This window comes from Passer montanus, unplaced genomic scaffold (genome assembly GCF_014805655.1).
Source record: "Passer montanus isolate IOZ18808 unplaced genomic scaffold, ASM1480565v1 scaffold14, whole genome shotgun sequence".
In the NCBI taxonomy this organism is placed as follows: Eukaryota; Metazoa; Chordata; class Aves; order Passeriformes; family Passeridae; genus Passer; species Passer montanus.
Genome location: NW_024360941.1, coordinates 11,782,612 through 11,805,354, shown reverse-complemented (window position 1 = coordinate 11,805,354; position 22,743 = coordinate 11,782,612). Strand labels below are relative to the sequence as shown.

The 22,743-nt window shown below is 36.9% G+C and overlaps 1 protein-coding gene across 1 annotated transcript in view; it reads left to right on the top strand.

The window, feature by feature from the left end:
- Positions 1-22,743, top strand: part of DCTD (dCMP deaminase) — a 57,735-nt gene that overhangs the window by 15,002 nt on the left and 19,990 nt on the right. The window lies entirely within an intron of this gene.

Below are 22,743 nucleotides of genomic sequence, written 5' to 3'. Positions count from 1 at the left end.
GTTGGAGTACCTGTGCCAGTCACTGGTGTTGGAGTAGCCACATGCCTGTGTCTACTCAAGCCTGTCAGGGGGCTTGTGCATGTTGCAGGTGTTGGAGTAGCTGCAAAAGCTGTTGTTTTCTCATCAGATCCAAACAATTTCTTTTCCCCTTGCAGGTGCTGAGTAGTGTTGAGCAGGGCTTGGTTGGCCTGGGCCAGTCCCCAGCATGTTGCAGTGATTTGTGTCTCTCTGGAATGGTCAGGGTAATGGCATAATTTTTCCAAATATTTTACTAATTATTCAGTATTCTCCACTTGTTCAGAAATGAAGTTCTGAAACATTGAGGTTTGCACTGTCCAAGGTACTATCCCCCACACCCTGCCATAACTGTTCAGCCTTGGGGTAGATCTCTGGGAGGTATTCTTAAATAGTTGTTTAACCATGACCTGAACATATTCAGGAGTAGATGACAGGAATATACTGGTTTGAACATCCTGAGTATATAAAAAAATTTCAAGAGCTGTTTTAACTAGCCTGGAGGAGAATGGGAAGGTGAAGGAGAAAGGGAAGGTGGAGGAGCAGGGGAAAATGTCCTCCTTTGTGTTCCCCACAGATTAGTGCTCTGAGTTAAACAGGTAAAGAGTGTAATTATTAACAATTAATAGTTCTGAGATGGCTCCCAAAGTACTGAGATGATGGTAATGCTAAAAATACAAGATTAGTAAATCTTGTAAAAATACAAGATTAGTTTCATGGCCAGTAATTTTATCCTATCATAAGCCAGTGTTACAAAGTACAACAAAATTATACCGTTAATCCAGGCCCCAGAGGTGATAAACAGCACAACAGGGAACATAACACAACCCTGAGAACAAGTGCAACAGCTCTGATAGGAATTGTCAACACTGTGACCAGCAACTATTAAACAATTTACTAAATGCTTATAGCAAATCTGTTTTAATACATTTGAGTCTGATCACCTGTTACATGTACCTTTTGTGTCCCATGTTGGGTGGGGCATTGTGGTTTCACCAAACACCACACAGACGCTTGCTCATCAACCTCCCGCCATGGAGATGGAGAGAGAACTGGGGGAGGAAAAAAATAAAATTCATGGGTTGAGATGAGGACAGTTCAATAGGACAGAAAAAGAAAGGGAAATAATAATAATTATTATTATTATAATAATCATATACAAAACAAGTGATGAACAGTACACTTGCTCACCTCATCCTGATCAATGTGCAGCCACTCTTGAGCAGTGACCTCTGGCCAGTTTTCCCCTAGTTTATATACTAATGATGAGCCTGATGACATATCCTTTGGCCAGTTTGGGTCAGCTGTACTAGCTGTGTCCCCTCATGGCTTCTTGTTCCCAGTTTGCTCACTGGTGGGGTGTAGTGAGAAACTGAAAATTCCATGGCTTAGTGTGAACACTGCTCAGCCACAACTAAAATATCAGTGTGTTACCAACAATATTCTCATCCTAAATCAAAACACAGCTCTGTACCAGCTACTAAGAAGAAAATTGACTGTATCCCAGCTGAAACTACAGCAATTATGCTCTTCATCCTTTTCTCTGCTCCAGTCACTGAGCTCTTTCTACTGAATTTGTCTAGGAGGGTTCAGTGAGGTCTGCCAAAGCAAAGCTCGGCAAAGCAAGGCAAAGTCAGGCAAGGCAAAATAAGCCAATGCAAAGTGAAGCAAAGCTTTGGGTACTAAGGAGGCCCTCCATCTCCTCTTAACCCAGCATCTCAGGCTACTTGCTGGTGGTATTCCTCAGGAAAACACGTGGCAGTTCACACAAAGGGTTTGCCCACAAGTGCTGGGCCCAGAATGCGACCATTGGACAAGGAGGGGACTCAGCAAGGGCTTGCAGTGGGCTCTGTCCTTGGGGCTCCCAGCCCCTGCACTGCCCACGGTAGGTGGCATCCAGCCAAGCAGGCACGTGAGGCTGGGAGCAGGGAGTGGGCAGCATGCAGGATTGGCAGGGTGCAGCAGTGTACCCAAGGTCAGACTTAATAGATTTCCGATATATCGGTGCTCCTCTGGGCTCTCTGGCCTCGCTAATGAGCTCTTCCCACTCTGCTCTGCTGGTGTTAGCTCTCCTAGGCCACAATATGAAGAGAAAAATTAAAAATAGGCAAAATTCTCCTGCTGACAGCTTGCTTTATTTCTGCCTTGGCTACAACCTGCTAAAAGTATTTATTATTGTAAGGGTGAAATTTTGTTTGTTCCCTTTCTTTCTTATGGGTTTATTGATTTGGGGCCTACAGTAATGTAGGTTTCCTGTTTTCTGAATTCCTGTTTACTGCATCTAGCCACTATGTTTTGCTGCATTTTACCCATATGATAGATATGCAGGTTGTATGTTGTATTTGTATGTTGCAAGTGATATGAGGAGAGCACAAGCTGCAAGACTGCAAGAAGGCTTGATGGTATCAGAGGGTAATGAGGAGTCACTTGCACGTTTTTGACTCAGCAAGGCAAGTAAGGTCTCTTGGTTCACAGGCTTTAGGAAATTTCCTGAAATTAAGACAGTATTTTTACAGAAAATAAAGGCCATTAATAAAATTTCAAATGTAATGGCTTGTTTTCAGTGAAATGTAGAATTCCATCATGTATGAAGTTCCAGTTGTTTGTCATTTTTTGGTTTTGCTAAATGTTTGGAATTAATATTAGTTTGTCAGATTTTGTGCGTATTATTTTTGTGTGATTAAATCATAAGCTAGAAATTAATTGTATTACTGCTGTGCATCAATTTCTCTTCAGCAAACATTTGAAAAAGCCTAGAAACTTCAGGATGTTTTTAATAGCTCAACCAAATTTTCATATATCATGTGTCTTCTTTGAGCAGGAAAAACAGAGTGAAAGAGCAACAGAGAGATATTTGTTGATGAATACTTCATCATTACATTCAGATAAACAATACAATTAAATAATGTAGGAGGTTTGTAAAGATTAGAGCAATAGCGACTAAGAACCCCTTGGTGATCGGCTATTTGTTAAGTATTGAAGAGTAACTTTTTGTGATTCTGTTTCTGTACACCGAGCCTGTCAAGTGGAGACTACTAGAAAACAGAGCAGTGCTGTGTTTTGCAATTGGTGTGCCAAGCACTATTTCTCTATGGAAATGAACAGATTTTTTTTTAATTTGCTACTTTATTGTATTTATAATTAGCCGTCTGGAAAAAAAGTTCTCTTTTAGCATCTGCAGTGATGCATTGATTCTTTCATTACAGCAAATACACATGACCCCCGGTGTTCAACTGTAAACAATAATAGTTACTGGCTTCATTAGGAAGCTAGCAGATGGCTTGTAAGTTCTCATGGTAGCATTTATCCATTTGAGGCTTGCAGCGTGCAAATGTTTGTCTTTTAAACAGGATAAAACAATGTAAAAGGGAATATGTACTTTGTTTTTATTAGTAGCAATTCATTTGTTTTGCAGATTTGAATCCAAGTATCTAAGTGCACTGTCAATATTTCCTGCCTGCAGGTGAAATACTCTCTGGGCCTTACCTCTGCCTCTGTGCCATTTTCTGTACCAGAAGAAATGAGGCTAAATACCACTTCCAGAGCTTTGACAGAGATACAGAGATGTATTTTTCTTAGCAGAACTCATGTTATAAACCCAACCCTGTTTCCTTTCCCCTTCCCCTTCCCCTTCCCCTCGTCCCCTTCCCCTTCCCCTTCCCCGCGGTGCCCTCTTTTATCAGAGAGGCAGTACTGCCCTTAGTTTACCTACACAGGCTGGGGATCTGACCATGACAATCATTAGTGCTCTTTTGTCATTCCAAAACATTTACAGAGCCAAATTTTTGTGCACAGCTTTGGAATACCTGATGAATAAGAGCTCATTTACTGTCATCACCAGTCTGGTGCCTGGAGTGTGATGAACCTCAGGGTGCTTCCCAGATAGGCTGCAGGCAGTTGCAATGATTGTCAAACATAACTGCCACATTTATTATCTCAATAGCCAGAGCTATCTGAAGACCAGTTAATATTCAATAAAATTTAGTAGAGCACAATGGCACTTTTAAAGCAGAGCAGTGTGTGAGCTTTTGATGGCTTTTCCTGTAGCGCAAATACAGCTCAGACTCTCATTACTCTTTTCACATACTCAGTTTTGTTGGTAGCTGGAATCAGGCTACATAATCAAGATGCAAAAACAGGGGTCTTATATTAAATATGCTGTTAAATACCTTTCTTTGAAGGCACAGATATGTGGTGGTGCAAACTCCCTAAAAAAGAGTTGCACCACTGCATTACAACTGGATCTGCGCATGGAGAAGCCAATAATTACTTCATGGTTTATGTTCATTCAGTATTGGCTGCTTACAGTTACTTCACATAAGCATTTGGCTGTTGGTTTCTACAGTATGGAGGTGGAAATCAGTCATTTGTTTCAGAAAGGACCATCAAAAATTAGAAAGTTTTTGTAGGAAAAATCTTATTTTAAAGGTATAAATGAACATGACTGCCTGGGTGTCATGTTTCCTTTTTGAAGGAAATGATTATCAAGAAGGGAAATTTGAGGAAGCAATGGTGTAAAATTCTTTAGGGTTTCATATTGTATTTTCATGTTTTGTATTCAGCTTTCAAATTTAAAATTACTTTTGTTTGGAGGGACATCTGTATCCTGGAAGAGATATTAGAATTTTGCTTTCAGAGCATGTATTTTCACTTTTTATCCTCTTCTGTTTTATTAAAAATAGTATTTGCATAAAAAAACTATCTTTCTTCTAAGCACATCTGCTCTTGCTTCTACCTCACCTAAAGATCTAACCCTTTGCATGTGATATCTACAATGAAGAATAAGCAGCAGGAGCTGATGAGCTTTCAAGAAATAAAGATCCTATTTTCATGCAAATGTACTAGTAATTAAAATCGTTGGGAGAAAAGAAAAAGGCAACTCAATATGTAATACATTCAAATTTAATTTGAAGTATAATAGTTTTAAACTTTTCCATAAGAACACCCAGATTCTTTAAGTGGTTTCATTTTGAGAACAGTAATAATTGTCATTCAGATTAATGGGTTAGATTTTCTTCTCAAAAGACACCTTTAAAATAAGTTTAGGGGTAAAAGTAGGAAGTATTAAAGGTTGTGGGTTTTTTCCCTGTGATTTGAAATAGTTAAATTCCTAAGTGAACTGAACTTCCATTCAAGCCTGTGGATGAAGTATGGCTGTACTTAAACATTCAGCCTAAGGCCTACTACAAGCCCAACAGGATTTCCACAACAGAAAGTATGTCAAGCTGTACCTTCAGCACTTAACTGTTGTCATTAACCATCTCACTTTCCTGAAGGAAGGAGTTTATTGAAAAACAAAAACTGTTTTTATTAAGTTTTACCATTCCTTTCAAACACTTCAAATCTTACAAACTCAGGAAGGAAAAGATACTTTGTGGTAGTAATGCATTCCATAATTTTATCCTTTTAAAATTACTGCAGGAATTCTGAGAAAATCAACTTACACCTCAGAGAGACTTAACTTATACCTTTTCTCTTCACTTCTAAAATTTGAGATCTTGAGCATTCTCTATTTTCATGACATGAACACATTTCCCAATAAAATAAAACTATTGCCTAAACATAGGACCCAGTTCCATTCACCTTTGAAGCTCTAAGGCTGCAAACTTCAAATGCATAAACGACTTCTGCCATTTTATCTTATGCTATTGAAATTCCTTACTCTGCATATAGAACTAGTCATAGCTCCCAGATGATACGTGCACCTTTACTGATTAGAAATAAGTTTACTTCTGATGGGTTTGGAAAGGCTGGGCATTTTACATGTATATATATATATACATATATATATGTATATATATATATATATAAGCTACATAATTTAGATCCCATAGAATAAAGAAGCGAGGTATTGATGATTTATTGATTAAGGCTTACATTTGGATGATGTGAAGCAGGAGCTAATAAGTAATGTAAGAACACCATATAGACCATAGCTGATGACCATTTACTCATAAATGTGCTACCAGTAAGTACACGTAATATATTAATTTTTTTCAATATAATAACATAAAGCAAGGAACTCACAGTAAGGCCTTTTTTTTTTTTTATAGTACAGTGGTGAGATTACTTCCATTTCTGCTTCTACTCTCCTTTTATTTTCATAGCTTCATTCAGTACATTCCTATTAAATATATTATTGTATTTCTTCCAACTTATTAAAAAGACTTATAAAAAAATTGTGGATGTCTTGAAAGCTTCATAAAGCAAACAATTAAATGGAAAATTGTCCAGAACGGGATCCCAAGAAACTATTCTCAAATGCATTGGGCCTATTTGTATTCATCATTGTAGTCACCAAGAATAGGAATAATGCCACTGATGCCAGTTGTGCTAACTGCAGATTGTTCTATTTTACATATTCTACCAAAAAAAGGTTATTAGTATTACAAAATGAGAATTCAAAAGTTAGAAGCTGAAAATATTATGAAAAGAAGCGTTAGGAGGTTGCTTTAAGGAGGGATAGTTTGCATCTTAATGTGTGGATACAAAATCTGGAAACCTCCTGAAGGTGGATATCTAAAAGTCTTTGAGGGAAAATTCCTTATGAAAATATTAGATATTAAGTATAAATCTAAGACTCATCAGAACATTTGACAGCACCTTTATATTACCATCACCCAGTAAGATGATGAAAATATCTAAATATGTTAAGAGTTAAGCAAGAGCAGCCACAGGCTAATTCAAAAGAATCATAAAAGAAAACCATGGGTGTTGTCTATATCCACTTAGATAGGTTTAACAACATAGAGGAGCTAAAAAAGGCCAACACAGAATAGGTCAGCATGGCAGAGATTAGTTCATGCCCTTGCTGTGAGAAGGATTCAGATGGGACAAGTTTGTTTATTTTCTTCTCAGTACCTTGATCTCCAGCAAAAAAATCCTGTCAGGAAGGATCCCTCACAATCACTGCTTTCAATCCAATTTTCTCCATAGGTATCTGACATCAGTAGCAAGACATTACTCTATGTAGTGAAGGTTAGAACTCACTGTGAAAAAAAGATCTATTCTATTCTATTCTATTCTATTCTATTCTATTCTATTCTATTCTATTCTATTTTATTATATTCTATTCTTTTCTTATGCTGCAATTAGTATCTTGGTATTTGAATTCTTTCAATAATGAGGTATGGTATCATTTAACCTCTGCCCTAAAAATATTGGGGAAATATGTACACTACATAGACAAACAAGTAAACTGAGTGAAAGAAGTGTTAATCTTTGTCTTCCTGAAATAGATTCAAACTAATATTGTAGTTTTCAATTCTTGCCACGCTCCTTTGTACTGTGAGTCTGGATTTAGCATTCTCCATCTTCTGTACATAGTCTTTGTCCTTTCTAGCTGCTGCCAGATTTTGAACGACAATGGTATTGTACATTTTTACCAAATAGTTTTAACAGAATTTTATATAATAATTTATCTAATTACCTGATGTTGTAAGTTTTTTATTGAACACCATAAGGTTTTTGACATGCTCAGTACAATCCATAATTTAGGACATTATATCTGTTATTTTTTTAAACATACTTACTTTTAACATACTTACTTTTATACATTATAAATTGCCACTTTTATGGCATATAAATATCCACCTTTTCCCCTCCCCACTGAATTTGAATTATATTGTCCTTTTTTCTGTTCATGGTCAATCCACCTTTTCCCCTCCCCACTGAATTTGAATTATATTGTCCTTTTTTCTGTTCATGGTATTCCTGAACAGAAATGGTATTTCTGTTCATGGTATTTTTCTGTTATCTGTATTCCTCACACATGAAATTGTGCACCTTGAAGCTCTGTCAGTTGTCCAGTTCTTTAGTGTGATGAAGATGTGGATCTAATGCTAAGCTCTCTGCATTTGTCATCTTCCTTTCACATTTATGGCCATTCCTTCACTTTGAAAGCAAGCCAGTTTGTTGTCCAGTTGAGAATTACTTCCTTACCTTCTTACTCTGTTCGTTAGTAATGTATTTGGTACTGGATTAAAAGCTTCCTTGGAATCCAAGTGAATAATATATGTTTCTTTACTTTTGTCTGCTTTTGTTGTAATTTTCCCAAAGAAACAAAGCTAGTTTGTTATGCATGATTTCCATTTTGGTAATCTTCACACCAAACTATTAAATATTCTGTTTGTGTGGAATATATGGGCAGTTGACCAAAATAGAAATGTTCCTATTTATTTTTAGATACCTGTCATACTGCCATAAGCAATACTTAACATTTTACAGACAGTACATAAAGCAATGTGTTTGGTACTGTACCCAATGCAAAAATATGTTTTCTCATAACAGAAATGAATTACAGCCTAATAGAGAACAAAGTAGATTCCATCAAGAAATACTTTAAATTGTCCTGAAACATATCTTTTGTGCACAAAAATCTGCCAGTCAAGTTTTTACACCAGTTACAGTTTCAAAGAGTACCCTGGGGTGCAGCTCTATTACAATGTGAAAACAGCAAAAGAAATATGAGTCTGCAAAAATGTCACAAACACATGAAATCTAAAAAATACCCATTAAATTTGATGGAAGAATTACTGTTCCAACCCATTAGGCTGTTATATATTTAAAACTGGAATTCCTTTTAAAAGTCTTGCCACTGAAACCCCAATGAATTCCACAGTGATTCATGGTGAAAAGAAGTCTGATTTGAGACTTTTGCCATATCCTGTTTTTTACTTCACTGAAAATTTTGTGGACATGTTAAAGGTAATGTAAAACTTTGTTTGCAACAAAAAATTTTTCCTTGCACAGTTTGTACTTCTGTTCTTTGTGATTTATTAGTGGATACAGATTTTAAATAATGACAAAAATAAAGAGGAAAATGTAAGCATCTTCATTGTTGGCATCCTGAAATCTGAAAAACAAGGCCTGAGTTTGTGACTCTCCATGCAGAGATAGCTGTGTTCTATTTGCAAAGTATGGTTTCATAAATGTTGGTAGAGCCTTAGAGGGCTGATTCTCCAGCCATTCATGTGACTTAATGCTTTTACCACACTGACTGATACATCCTAATATTGCTTCTGGAGAGTTTCTGGCCTCTGGGCACTTCCATTGTGACAACTGATCTCTTGGACTATGCAAGCCCAAGCCCCTTGATCCATTACTAGATGGAGTTGTAACTGGGGGCCAAATAATGAAGTGACAGAGCTGGCATCTCCCTACATAATCTTGGACCAGCGGATGTCCCTCCTGGCACATTCTCTTTCACTCCCTTCAAAGAGGAGACACAGTTTGTATTGTATGTTTAGGAGCTTCACTGGTCTATGGGACTGCAGCAATTCTTCACAACAAACTTTTGTCCCACTAAGTATTAATTTTATGGCATTGTCACCAGCACACACTGCCTTCTCATTACTGGCTTTCATTTCAAAATAATTTATAAATATACTGGAAAACAAATCTCAGACAGATCACTGTGAAACTCCACTTTTGACCTCTTTTACTATGAATACTGACCATTTACTCTGATGCTCTCACTTTTATCTTTTAACCAACTACTTATCCATGTAGGAAGTCTCCCTTTTTCAGCTGTTATTGTTTAGGTAGATGCAGGATCCTTTAGCCCACCCTCTACTCCCAGAGGGTTCTAGTTCCTACTTTGTCCCCACATCCCTGTGAGGTTTGTATTGAAACAAACCTTAATCATAACCTAGGTTCAAAGAGTGGACCTGGAAGTGGCCTATGGCTGGGCTTGATGATTTAAAAGGTCTTTTCTTACCTAAATGATTCTATGGTTCTATGAATCTGTAAAAAGCAATACAGCAGATATTGCTTCTGAGATAAATACATACATTTCATAACTTGTGATAGGTCTTTTTTTTTCCCCAGACATTTTCTTTCATGTTGAATCAAGAAGCACACTCTTTTCAACCACCTTTTCTGAACTTTGTCAAAAGCTAACACTGAGCTTAGGCTAAAGCCTCCTAGCATGCTTAAGGTCCCTTGAATAATGTTCTGCCTAGGAATCTTCTGGACACCTGTCCTGCATTTCCTGGGAGTCCCTTTTCTACCCTCAGCCTCATCACCCTCTGTAAGCTTTCTAGTTTTTCAAACTTTAAACCCAGACCTTATGACTTGCCCTAACCTGAGGCTGTACTCATGTTATTTCAAGTCCTATGGGCTAAAATGACCATGCCTTAAAAGAGGAGGTACAAATATAGTGTTAATCCTGCTAATGTTTTAATAATCTAGTTGTGCAATTTACCCCATTAATGCAGAAAAAAAACATTAGCAATACAGCTGAAATTGTTCCTATAAACTTTGTTTTTCCTACTTTCTGTGAGGCTGTACTCACCTTCTGCATGTCCCAATGGGTCCTAAGGTTAACAACTTCCATCTTCCTTAAAAAGATTGCTTCAGAAATGAACGTGTCATTGGCCTCCTGGGTCCTTTGATGGAAAGACTTTGATGTTCCCAGTAGGAGTCTCTTACCCATCTGATTTGGGATCTGCTTAGGTTTTCTTAACAGCAGTCTGCATCCTTCTCATTGGATGATCGGATGACTCTCAAGTCTGAAATTTTCCCACAGCTCCTTTCAATGTAAAAAGCCACTGTTACAACAGGATAGTTATGCTTTTACCATATGAAGTATACACAGACTGTTTTCAACCCAGGTAGGCAATACCCTCTTGACCACTAGGTGATTGTTGTAGACACACACACACACACACACACACACACACACACACACACAAAAGAAAACCCCAAATTAAAATCCGCCTATGTCAAGACAAGCCCAGACAGCTCCTGAAACCCAGCACTGTCCGGTCACTATCAATTTCTGGTCTTTTACTTGTATTGACAAAATCCTATTTACTGAGCTACATCTGAAAGCACTGAAAATAACACCACAGTGAATAGTTTCTCATTGCCTTTGCTTTTCTGTGCCTTCTTTATTTGAGAACAAGAGTCACGCTCTTTAGAGGAATTGTTCCTTAGTCTTGCCCCTAGGCCTATGCCAGACCATGCTGAACTTGCTTAGGATGTTCTCACATAATGTGCTCCCTATAAACCAGCATGCCCAAGGCCTGTCTTGGTGGTCTTTTTTTTCTACCTTCAGTCTTGGAACCCTTATAGACATTTGGGTTTAGAAAACCCTAATTCTAACCTGAACTCATGTATTTTGAAAATCACAGTATGCTGTATCAGTATCATCATTCCTATATAATCCACATCCTTTTTGGCTCTTTTGATGAACTATCGGTATTGTAAAGCAGTGTCTTCTTCAACAGAATGCTAACTCTTCCCAAATAAATCAGATCTATCCAGGTGTCTCCTGATTTTGTTTCTTATCAAAGTTTCTAGTAATTTGTTCTCTACTCATCAGACTTAGATTCCTACTATTTCCAGATTTTCCCTGGAACCATTTTAAAAAATCGATTTCTCATCTTCTGCCTTCCAGAAGCAAAGCAATTTTAAGCAATAGGTTAGATCCTGCAGTGAGTAATCCAGCTCTTTTGTCCTTGAGTTCCTTTAGAAATTTGGAGTGTATACTATATATTCCTGGTGATTTTCACTTTATCTGTTTATTTCATAATCTCTTCAATTTCAGACTGCTCTTCAGATGAGTTCCCTGCCAAGAAGGGTTCTGATTTTGGAATCTTCCCAGTTCCTTCCACAGCGACCACCAGTGCAAAGGGTTCATTTAGCTTCTTCGCAATGACCTTGACTTCTCTGAGTACTCTTTTATGCTGTGAAAACAAACTAGCCTTACAGATTCTGGCAAACCTCCTGCTCCCGATGTGTTTTGTGGTGAAAAGGATTATTAGTTTTGATTCCTTTGTTAGGTATTCTTCAGATGTTTTTTGGTCTGCCTTATTATGTTTTCACATTTAACCTTGCAGAGTTTGTAACTCTTTGTTCTTGTGTCATTTGAACATGACTTCGGCATTTTCAAAGACAGATTTTTGCTTCTAACAGCTTTACTTACCCTGCTGGTTAGTTACACCAGCTTCCTTTGCCCTTTCTGAAGTCTTTCTTAAGAGAAAGTATGTACTTCAACTACAATATCTTTAAATAAGTTCCTTGTTGCCTGTACAGAGTTGAGACTTTGAGCTGCCCTTCTCTTCATTTGGCAAACTTCCTCATTCTTACTTTGTTACTCTTTTTTTGAATTACAGCAGAGCTGTAGGGAAGAAGTGCCTGCATGTAACCCCCTAGTTGTTCCTTGACCATGATCTAGTCTAGAGGTTTTTCAAGGAGATTCTTGGCAGGGTTCCTTTCCTCAGATCTGGGTCTGTAAAGAACAAAGAAATAAAAATGTAGGGAGATATGGGGGAATATGTGCTGTTCTAGGACTTTCTGTGTGCTTACTTGCCCTTGCTTTTTTTCCCTAGTCCTATGGACAGGACTAGGGGAAAAATTCATGCAGCCACCCTGTGCTTCCCTCCCTCGTAGCACGGTCAGTTTTAGTGAACAGTTGCCCCCATTTGTATTTTTGTGACACTCTTACTGGCGTCACATCTGGAATGACAGTTGTAATAAAAGTGGTGCTGTGCACAGTCAGGTTGTAGCTATGCTTTCAGCTTCCCTGCTAAAGCACCAGAGACAACCCTTCATGGTGGGTGTTCAGTGACCCAGATGTGTCACGAGTCTGCCACACCCGGGGCCAGCAGAGCCAAAGGGAATGGCTCAGTATCGGGATCTCTGTGCAGAAGTAACTCTGAGATTGCAGAGAATGATTGCGAGACTGAGCAGAAGCAAGTGTAGGGCTCCCCTCTTGTCAGCCTCATGTAAGGGATGATCAGCCTTGGGTAACTCAGCTGCCAGTCAGGCTCGTAAGAAGATCCATTGCTCAGGGTGATGGCCTGCTTGTCTGGATGCACCATACCTTAGGGTACAGGGAACTGACTGCCTGGTCTGGGAAATCTGCACCATATCTGTTCCATGCCTGAGAAATTCAATTACAGCATTAAAAACTCAACAACTTTTCAAGTTGAAGTGTAAAAATAGTAACAGCTGGTGGTTCTTCTTACTTCCTTTCCATAGCACATTTTAAGACTTTTGTTCTAAGGTTTTTTAACACTTGTGTTTCTCTGCAAACCAATTCAGAAACCTTTTGAAGACCTTAGCAAATGATAAAAATACTTCAGCCAAAAAGTGAAATTCAAAAGTTAGAATTTTGCTCTGTGCCATGGCACTTTCCAAGCGAAGGTGAGAAACCAGTGAGTAAATTGAAAATTGAAAGCTTGGGTCCTGCCTGCCATTTTAATTTAAAAAATATTGTCAAGTGTGAAAATAAACATGTAGGATTAACCTATTTTGACATATTCTAAATTTGGGATCAAAGAGATAAGCTTGTCACAGTGGGCTCCCAGAGAATTTGGGGAGATAAAATTCCTGAGGCTTTGATCAGCTTTGACTGATCCTGAGCTGTCATTCAGTGGTTTATATCCCTGGAATATATAGTCATGGTTACAGTATGTTCCTCCTTTAGTATGCACAGATCTCTGCTCTGCAGAAAGGAAAGGAGGATTTTAAACTCTTTTGTAAGATCACAAATAAAGATTAAGATCTTGCATAGCGTAAATACTGGGTTTTATTTATTTATTCTTTAGCAGTGAGGCACCACTAGTAGATGGGTGGGATTTCTCCTCTGTCTGTACACTGGCTATATCTCGCTTCCTGCACTATCCATTTTGAGCTATAACTATCTTACTTATTTTTGTTCTGTGCATTAGTATTTGCCAGCGGGTGGTCATGAGTACAACAGAAATTCTGTGCAAGCAGCTGGTACTTCTGACAAGGTTTTCTTGGTCCTACTGCTGTTGAATTATCAGGAGAATAGAGCAGAAAAACATTTTTAGAAAGCTGTGTTTGATGCCAACTATAAACAAAGACTACCTCCATCAAGAAACCTTTCTTTCCTGGGTACCTGATGCACTAAAACTAGCTAGATATAAATGGTTTTATTCATATTTTTTCAGCTTCAGGCTTTGAGAATAAAAGCATTAGCTCTTACAGACTGTAGTACTTCTCATATAATCCACAGCTCATTTCAGCAGCTATCACCTTTCATTTGTCAGCTCAGAAAAATCGACAAACTCAATCCAATGACTGTTATTGACTGCAAAAGCTTCTGGTTTTGTGGTAATTATCTTAGTTCATGCCACAAGTCTGAATTTAAGTGCATAATTCAAATTCTTTTGAAGTTATATGAGCATTAGCTGTTTCATTCCTCTGTGTTACGCTTGACAAATTTGGGTCCTATTTAACATTTCTAATTATTTTTTTATCTTCAAAGAAATTATTCTTGTCAAGCTATTCCATTAAAACATAGTTTTGGAACAAGATTTTACTCATAGAAGCATATTGTTGTCTTTGCATAAGCAGAATTTATGAGTTCAGCTCCTTTCCACAAGAGATTAAAATTTCTTTGTTTGCTTTGTGATTTTAGAAGCTTTCAGATTTATTTAGTTCACTTTTAAAAAGTAGTTAAAAGCTGTTCACTTTTTGGCTAAAAAATCTAGAAAAAAATGTGGGGGCTTTGTAAATGATTATTCATATTTTCACACTAACATTTATTGACTCAACCTTTTGGAAAACTATGAACTATCAGAAGAATGGGAATAAATAATCAGAAGTAGTAATTATGAAAGCAACATCAAAGAAAGGGTTTTGATAAACAAATGGTATAATAGTAACTGAGGGGACATAGGAAATTAATATTTCATAAACTGCACTTTAAAGTTTATCTGGAGGTACTTTTCTTCACAAAATTTAAGACAATTTTTTTTTACAAAAATTGATGACTTTCTAAATTGGGAATCAGAATACTGTCAGAGAGACTGCTCTGTCATTAAAAGACTGACAAAGACTCCTTTTTAATTATGAAAAATCTATAAATATAACATTCCAGACATACTAAACAGTAGCCACACCATAAGGTGAATATTATTTGTATTAAAAAAATGAATTTTCAATTTATCTTGATCTTTAAATGTAGACTTGTAGTGTTCAAACACTCCAGAAAATGAATGCGGTAGATGACATGATGAAAAATGAGGGAAAGGTCAGCTTGGACTAGGACAGATCACAAGACTGTAAAAAACTGTGTTAACATATATATTTATGTTAATATAATATATATAATATGTAATGGTCAATTTTAAGGTAGTGATAATGAACCTTTTTTTATATTTAAATAAAATTTTGAAAAGACAGGATAACTCAATAATTCTTTTTACATTACCTCTGTAGTTGACATATGACTGTAATTGTAAATGCTTGGGTATCAATATTGTTCACTTCACTGATAAGAAGTTAAATAATATAAAGGGCAATAACCTCAAGTGGGGTTAGAGTTCCAGACAACCATTTGCAGCTAATTTCTTCAAATAGGAAATAGCACAGACTACACAAATCTGAGACTCCAGCATTCTACTGGCTGCCCACTGAAATATGTACAAACTTTGTATGGAATACACTAAAGAAATAAAACATCTATGGGTATACTTTCTGCCCATGCTTAAGGCAATTTGTTTTATATCTTGAATTGTGAGAGCTTGAGTGCCTCATATTAGTATTGAGTCCCTTTAATACTCTTACCTTGCTTCATGTAACAGCATAATTTTTTATAAGTTCTGTTTAGGTCTTGCCTCTAAGATGCCTTTCATACCTGAGTTTACTGGCTAATTATGTATCAAGAAAATATTTTTTATCATTGTTATGTGTGTCAATTTTTTTTTTTTGTTTTCCAGTGTTCGTTATTATAAAAAAGGTAAATAAAGATAAATATTTTGCGTACTCATAAACATTACATATGTCTGCTATGGCAATATGTCCTCATATCTCCATTTTCCCCCTAACATGGAAGCATCTTATTGCCTTTGCTGCCTTCCATTGTAGTGTTTCACCTTCTGTTGTGTTCTTTCAAATCCTGCTAACAAGAATACTGAACACAGTAATAAAGGCATGCTGATTGAAATGCCTCATCTTGCAGTGTTTCAGAATAGCACAGAATAGAAAAATATTCTGGTTTTAATAATGTACCAAGAATATAAATTTCACCTTATGTTTTGGCCAACAAATGTAATTCTTGGGATTCTTCTCAGGATTGGGTTTATGTGCAATTGTCCACTAGAGTGCAGGCTGAGACCAACATACTCATTTTGTTCCTGTCATAAACTGACTTTGAACCCAGGTGTCTTAATGTACATCGTTAGTACATTAAAGCACTGCACCTTCTAGCTTCAGCTGTGAGTATATATACTGCTATCAAATTTGATGGATATAGCTTGTGAAGCTTACTGACCTAGGGTGGTGATAATAAAGTATTCTGGAGCCTGGATAACATTTTGTTCTGTCACTATGGTTTTCTTGCTCTGGTGACATCAACTAATTTGTACTGCTTTGTAGGAGATTTCTGTATCCAGCTTTTTAGCCAGAGTCTCCATTTCCTTACACTGCTCTTACTCTTCTCTGTCGGAGTGAATTTCTTTCAGAGACAAAATATTGCTCAATATTGATCCCAGTGTGCTAATTTCAGGTTCTTGTATTGCAAATCAGCTGAAGTGGTGTTCAAAACACTGAAGAATTTTCTAACACAAAATGCATAAAGAAATTGACCTGTAGAATATCTTCCAACAAGAATCTCTGTTCCCCAATCCTTTAAAAGACCACTAAAGTCAATTTAACATACACTGCATAAAAAACATTTTTACTCTAAAAATTGTCCTAACAAGAGTAGCCAGTTTTCACAAAGTTCATAAAATTCTTATGATTTTTGGCCTGATTTTGCCTGTTTAGGACATTCATCTTCTGCAGAAAAATGCTTACCCCAGAGGACATATATACCAGCAGGGTGATTTGGAGTTTTCCTTCTTACTGTCCCTATAGAACCTATTGAAGTTTTTGTAGAACTAACAGGGAGTATTTTAGTTTACTTTCTGTAAAGGAGGAATATCGCATATCAGTTCCCTTTTGCTACTTCAGTTTTGAAAAAATAAAGCACATCTGTTATTTAATTTTTTTATCTCCCTAGGCTGCTGTGAAGGCTGGCTTCAAAAGACAGTTTTTCTTCAGTACTTTGAACCCTAAAAACATTCTGTTGTATTCTGAGAAATAAGAATTGGATAAATCTTAACTAATGTCTGTCTTCCCTTTCCACAGTCTATAGCCCCTCCACTTTTGAATTCCTTAATGATCCCTACTTCAAAAATCACATCCTGCTCTTTGCCTTCTTTACCTAATCGTCTCTTTTGTATAGCTCAGAGCTGCTGTGCCTCCATGCTAAAACTCCTCATTTACTATATACTGTCTGCCATCTGAATCAATGTCTTCTTAACGTGAATATGTTTTTATTTATAATGATTTTAAAGTTACAATAGCATAAAAAGTATGGATACAAACTGAAAGATAAAAAAAAATAATCTTAGTAGTAGCAAGTGCTCAGCTTGGGCTATTTCAGTCCGAACAAATCATGTTTGTCTGATGTAGACAACTAAAAGCAGAATCTCATAATAGGAAAGTGCCAGGAAATATTGAAAAGGAATCATGCTGTCAACTCTGCTTATGAAATAAATTAAGTTTACTAATGGTTATATTTCCCCTCATATCTACAGAGAGAGCATAGAGTTCCTGTTCTTCCAAGTTAGGATGTCAAATGTATTTCCTGACAGCTCCAGCTCACTTTCCATTATTGATAAGTCAGAGCAGTGTGGCTGTTAGCTGCTCTTGTGTAATTAGTTCAATGAGGTTAGGAAACAGCCAGAATGCAGAAGAGATGAAAAGTAGTCACATATAATGTGACAGTGGCACCTGAGCTCCCTCTGCCCTGATGCCAAGCTAACTCTCAGGATGTTACAAAATGAAGGCACTGTGCCTTGTGTCTCACTGTTCTCCTGGTGTTATGTCCTGGGGACAGAGCAGTTATCCTACCACTGAGGAAAGAAAATGCGTTTGATGCTAATTTGGGGAATTGGGTGTATTGGCAATGGGAAAGGGAAGTAGGTTGAAAGGATTTCAGCGTCCTGAGGTGAGACACAGGACAAACTCAGAGTGAGTGCAACAGTTCATTTTAATTTTTTAAACTTAGTTTAATTAGCCAGTGTATCTGAGAATACCAAGATATTGTCTTCCCCCCCACCCCACTCCGCAGGTTAGCTGAAGGGGTAATTCATTGCTTATCACAGAATGGATTTAGCACATTGACTTAAAACTTTCTGTGCTAAATCCCATATAAAGATGTAAAAAAATGATTTTGTATAGCAGCTCTTATGTGAAGGTTAACACGCTGTAATAATGAAATCTAAAGATACAGTTAAGATAAATGACAGGAAATTATACATAAAAATAGAAAATTGTCCATAGCCAAAATCTAAAGCTTATCTTAAACAAAAAGAAGGTTTAACAGAAGTTCCACTGAATTAAAAAAGATGAGTGTAAGTGGAATTTTTATCAGGAGAAGAAAAGAAAATATTATTAACAGCAAACTAGTTTGCCCAAATATGAAGGGATACATGTATTCAATATCATTTGTATGGAAGAGTAAAAATTTCTGTCTTCAAAATGTATCCAGTATAATGATTGCAGATAATGTTATTTACCAGTTGGAGTTTTTGCAAGCTGATACACTGCAAGAGATTTGGGAACTTGGGGATAATTCATGGATGCAGTGTGAAAAGCTACTACATCATCATAGGAAAATCTTGCCAAATCATAAGGAACAGAAATAGAAGATAATCTTCTTAGAAATTAAAAATAGCCTTGAAAAATAAGGGGAAGGTAACACAAAAAATAGAAAGCTGTGAAGTATGTAGGCAGCTGCTGAGTCCAGAAGTAGCATGCCAAGAAAGTGAAATTTTATACTGAAAGCAGGAAATTAATTTCTCACTTCTAACTAGGGAGTATCTGTGATTGAGACTAGTATGGGTGGGCAAAGAAGGTAATTCATGTTTTGGAAGGAATCACTAGGATTGCCAGAAGACTTGCAGTCTGAGATTTTGTATCTCAGTTTACTTTCCAAAGGGCAACTTAGCAAGATTATCTGTGATTTCCAGTTGTGGATGGAGATGGGAAAAAAGATCATGTGCAATATCTTCCATTTTTCTAGCACTTGTGTTCTGTTGTGCTGGTTTTAGCTGGGATGAAGTCACATTTTTTCTTAGTAGCTGATACAGTTCTGTGTTTTGGATTTGGTATGAAATTGTATGAGATTGCATAAAAAGGGGAATTTGCATGCAAGGGCTAGTATGAATGGAAAAGGAGTTTCAAAATTAGAAGACTGGTCAGAGATAGATACAAACATCAGGTGAAAAAAAAAAAAAAACAACAGAGAAAACATCAGCAAATAACACAGAGCATACAGAAAGAACAAATCTAGCTGGAGAATATACCAAAGACAAAATGAGGTGATCAAGGTACTGCAAAGACAATATTTACCTATAACTAGAACCATAAGTATGAATAAAACAAGAAAACAGTCAAAATTCGGAAATCACCGTATGTCCATGAAATTTTTATGTGACATGAAAAATTGTGTTCTTTTAAAAATTGATCAGAAGACTGTTTAAAGAGTATAATTTATATACTCATTTCTGACCCCAGAGAGAATAAAGTGCAAAAATTCTGGATTTAGGGAATTTTGCAAAATTTTCTCTGGAAGACTGAGAATGTGATACTCAAAATAGTATCTCACTTGGACAGAAAAAAACTTAAATCTAACACTATACTCTAGTTTTTGAGGAACAGATGCTATGGAAAGGTAACCTAATAAACAAGCCATCAAAGTCTAAGAATAGAGAAGAGTAATGATTTCCTATTAGGACATAAAAAAACCATAAAAATACCTTAATATTGGCTTGACTGATTCTGACAGATACCATGCACAAGAATCTCTGGCACTCACTGCTTCTAAATCTGTTAAAAAAGTAGGCATCTAAGCACAGATTTCAATGTCCTGAATTTTGGCACCTGAGTTTGAACATACTGAATTTGCAACAGGCTTCCATCAGCACCATAATTACTATATCATCATCCTATTTTGTTTTAATCAAAGGCTGGTCATAAGTTGCATTTCTTACCATCTTTATGAATAAGTAGTTCCAAAATAGCATAGTATAAAGAATTATATGCTAAAGGTAAAAATCCTATAGTAATTCTGGCATACTTATGCTCCCTACAGAAAATGCTACAATATAAAAATCTAACAGTTTATTGCAGTCTATTAATGGGCTGGTTTGCTAACAAGCTTCTGCACCTAACCCTCTTTAGGTCTTCCAGCAAGGGGATTCCAAAATAGGACTTTGTTCATAGTACAAAGCTTGACATTGCAATAAATGTTATTTGAGCAGTGAGGAAGCCATAACTTCATATTCTTTATTAGATTATGTATAGAAATTCAGAACTGCAGCATACACCAGCTGCTGCATTTGTATTTTATGTGCTACTCAAACTCTAAGCAAGTATGGATGGAGAGGTTTAACTCAAGTAGAAATTCCTATTTGGAAAAATATTTAGAAGGTGAGTCTTGCCTAAAAAATAATGTTCTCTAGCTATGAAAATTATTCTCTCCAAGAGTTTCTTCTCTATAAGACAATGATATAAAGACATACTGTCATATTTATTTGTCTTTCTCTTCAAACTTAGTAATTAGTTCCTGAAAAATTCATTCTATTAGAGAGAAAGACAACAGCTCATTAGCAATTTCTTTTTACTTTTCCCTTTAGTTTTGAGATTGATTTCCAGGTGGACTACCAAATTGCGTGCTCCATATTCTGCCAAATAGCAAACATTACTCTCTGAGCAACAACTTATACATATGGTACATTTGGGAGAGATCTTGCTTGCCAGCAAAGTTAAAAGAGTCTTTGGCAAGCAGCAAGAAAGTGGAGGGGGGTTCTGTAAACTGGGGGTTCCCCAAACTCAACTAAGTTTGCTTTTGTCAAAATTGACAAAAGGTAGATGTGAATGTTTCATAAGAAGTAAGCTAAAAATATAAGCAGCTTGACAGATGGTTATATATTTAGCATGTCTTTGAAACTTGTATCACTTTTCGTTAATAAGAGCATCTAAAGTATTTGTAATCAGCTCAGATTGTTTATTGACATCTATCCAGCAAAGTCATGATAGTCCACACTAGGGACTGTGTTAGGAAATGAGACACAAACAAAAATAACTTATGAAAGATTACCTGAGATACTTGAAGCTTTTTAACACACATCCTTCTTCTATGGAACAAGAGAGGAACGTGCAAGGACAGGACTAGAGTTCAGACATAAATTTAAAAGAAATTTGGCCTATTTGAATGCATGCCTGTCTTAACAGGGGCTTTGAGTTAGAGCCCTCTAGTTCTGTCACAGAGATGTGACTGCTTCTGAGGCAGATGAAAGGTGAAAATAAACTTCTGGATCTCATAGCTAATGGAGAGGAGGATTCAGACAGCTGATCCAGGGTGGCTCCTGCTTTTGCAAAGCAGGGAACAACCAGAGAAGTCTTGTAGAATCTGCCAGGTGCATGATTTTGCCCCACACCTGTAGTAAGTCAAGCTCTCTACCCTCAGCACAACCCTGTGTTTAGAACACAGGATCCTGGCCTAAATCTTGCCTAGTCCAGGTGTACCCTTCTTCCCATGTGTGCTTAAAGAAAGAGGCTGTTACATCAGATACAATAGTGCATTGTCAGAAGAACAGTGAGAACTTGGCCACAAGAGACATTTTCAGTATAACTCTCTGAAAAAAGCTAGGGGAAATTAAAATGTAGCAAGGTTTCCAGAAGATGTGTCACTTAGCCACATTACAGGAGTCTACTAACTAAAACACCATCAGAAGTTTTCCTCCTCAGGCCATATATCACCGCTGTATTACAAGTAGTAGTAGTAGTAGTTAGTAGATGTTATGAGTTTATCCTCAGAATCCTAATTATGAAAAATAACAAATTTGGCATGGATAATTGTAGTGCTACAATTTTAATTCATACTTCAAGAGTGCAGAAACAGATACACAGACAGTAAAGAACTTTTTGTACTGAATTATGCTATTTTTTTCTCCAGATTAATTGAGTGCTCTTTAACTGTCTTCATGATCAATCATCATCAGGACTTTCATTTCACCTTCAGGCCCATGCTTTCCTGAGGGATGCTACTTTCATTAAATTAGTTTTCTTTTTCTTGCATTTAAGTAGTCCTTTTCATTCATTAACAAACCATACATGAACATTTGTTGTCCATATGAAAGTGTGCCAGTAGAAGTCTTGCAAACTGAAATAGCTATTTTTTCCCACTCTGAGGGCTGGAAAACTTGTCAGTTAAAGTATAACAGGTTGCTTTTGCCAAGTTTTCTGCTAACAACTGAATAGGAATATCTGTGAAATTAAGTAACATTTTCATATTTGATAGTTTGTCAGTTGTCTTAAAAAAAAAAGCTAACTGATACAGCAATCTTAATATGAAAACGTATTAGCAATATGCTCCTCCGTGTTGATCACTGCAGGATCTCTCTGATTTGGCATAGCTTCAAGTACAGCCATGAGCATGGCAGGTTCCTTGGATTAGCCATCTTCTTGCACTCATGTTGGTGTAGTGAGGTATCCACTTGTGCAATTTGCTGGGCATATAGTCAGTAAGGGGGAACTATAATGACAGCTCCTGAGATGCTGTGTACCCAGTTTCCCAAAAATGATCTGTTTTCCAACCTGAAGCATCCTCGTGGATGAGGAGGCAGATTTTTGGCCAGGCTGCAGGAAACCATTCTCTCAGCCATGTCAGCTGACCGCATTCAGATCAGCGGTGCA